The sequence below is a fragment of the Theobroma umbraticum genome, unplaced genomic scaffold (assembly GCF_002168275.2).
Source record: "Theobroma umbraticum cultivar Fairchild unplaced genomic scaffold, ASM216827v3 scaffold_228.0, whole genome shotgun sequence".
Classification (NCBI taxonomy): domain Eukaryota; kingdom Viridiplantae; phylum Streptophyta; class Magnoliopsida; order Malvales; family Malvaceae; genus Theobroma; species Theobroma umbraticum.
In genome coordinates, this window is record NW_018397274.1 from 1,172,208 (window position 1) to 1,174,541 (window position 2,334).

Here is a 2,334-nt window from a genome sequence, read left to right on the forward strand (position 1 = left end):
AATTTTATTTTTATTTTTTTGCAATCACGTTCTAATTTGTCGGTGTTATTTTCTTTTTAATGTATACTAGTTTTTGTTATACACATAATGTATGTAAATGATTTATAAGTAACATCATAACAAAATTAGTTAACATTTGAAGTATAATGACAAGAAACATATGTAAGTAATTAAGAGAAGATGTATTTTCATGAAAAATATTATAATTAAATAAATTTTATGTCTAAAATAAAATTTCGACTATAGAAAATAATATATCATAAACAATTAAAATTTAAATAATAAAGTTTGAGATCCTAATAGCAAAAAAAAAAAAGAAAAACACATGAATTTTGAAAATAACCACATTTAGCGTAAAAATTAAAATTTTATTTTTTATCTTTAATTAATAAGAAATACTAATCAACCAATTGAAAATTAATTATTATTAAAAAGGGGGAAATGGGGGAAACAACAATTTTTTTTATCTAATTCAATTAGAATATATCAAGTGAGTTCAATATGTTGTATTGATCAAGACTCTTGTTTCTATAATATTTTTTAAAATCAAATAAGCTGTTGTGATTAGACAAATCAAATAATTAATTAAAATTCGGTATTATGACTTTAGGCGGGGAACATTAATTTAGGTCACAGTTTATGTTTTCATTATCCTTTCAAGTTTTGTTTTTAGTTAAGTTTGTAAATATTCAATTTAAAGTCCAAATATTTTTTAAAGTCATGTTTGAAGCAAAACTTTGGTTACATTAATAATACACTCAAACTAAAGAAATTATATTTATTTTCGTTATCTAAGATAATAATGGTTTATTTTGTTAAATTTATATTACGTTAGTACATATTTATTGACATTGTTGATTATTACTTTATTTATTATTAATTATTGTTATGGTTATAATGTGCAAGTTCGAAAACTCAACATTCGACGTAAAAGATGAATCATCATCATTTTTTTTTGTTTAGTTGTAATTGACCACCTAGCTAAATCTATTTTTTCTAATGAGGTCCTAAGCCCGATGTAAGTTTATTAAAAAGAATAAGTTCTAGTCTATAAAATAAATTAAGTTCGGGAGTACAGTACGTGTTATATTTTAGCCCTATTTATTAAATGTTCTTCATCTCCTAACTTGATTACATAACTTTAAAAATATTGAGATCTTGGATAATTTTACTTAAAGGGTTTGAAAATGGTTACTCAGAAGGTTTAAGAATAGTTTCCTAAAGGTTTTGAGAATTCTTAACCAAGGGTTTCAAAAATGATTACCTAGAAATTTTGAAGATTGTTACTCGAAAGTTTCAAAGATTGTTTCCATGAGGTTTTAAAAGTTGTTACCCAAAGATTTCAAAAATTGTTACTCGGAGATTTTAAAAATTATTACCCAGAGGTTTCAAAAATTGTTATCCAGAGGTTTTGAAAATAGTATCTGAAGGATTTGAAGATAGTTACCTAGAGGCTTAAAGATGGTTTCTCTGAGGTTTTAAAGATTGTTACCTGAAGGTTTCAAAAATTATTACCCAAAGGTTTTAAGAATTATTATCTAGAGATTTTGAAAATGGTATCGAGGTATTTGAAAATCATTAATCTTGATGAAAATGTTTCTCAACTTGATAACTTAGAAAAATTTTAAGCTAGATGGCCTTCTAAAGTCTGAAAATCAATTTGCATAAAAATTTCCCATTATGATATTGCATGATCATATACATGAATAGATATATATGCATGATTGAATGATACTCATTGGTCTACTTTTGTTTTGCTCATTGTATTTAGCTATTTATGGTGCTTATTTGGTCAACATTCACTTAGTCTTGTTGGGGAAAACTTGTATGCATTATTTGGAATTGGCCTTATGTATTTGACATCTTTCTTGCTTAGAAAATCTTGGTGTCAACCTCGCCCTATTAATCTAGATTCTTAAAATCCCTTTTTCCTCGTCCACATATAATAAACATCAATAAGAGAAGTAGAGTTCATATAAGTATCAATTCAAATATGGATTATCAACAGTTCCATGACTTTTGATTGCAGTAACTACTCTCACAAAATAGTTTTCTTTTTCATTTCTTTGGAAAATGATCTCCATTTGTTGTTTTTGAAAAACAATTTTCTTTTCTTGTTTTGGCACTTTCATGCAAGGCTCATCATGCCTAACAAAAATTGCCCTACACAACTGTTTATCGTGATAATGACAATTGAATCATGGAAAAACAATGTATCAATTCTAAAATACCTATTTTTTGCCAAAAATCTTGAAATTTGAATTTCTTGAAAAGTCATGATCATCATTTGAAATGTTTCTAAATGAGGCAATTGACAATTTTGTCTTTTTCAAA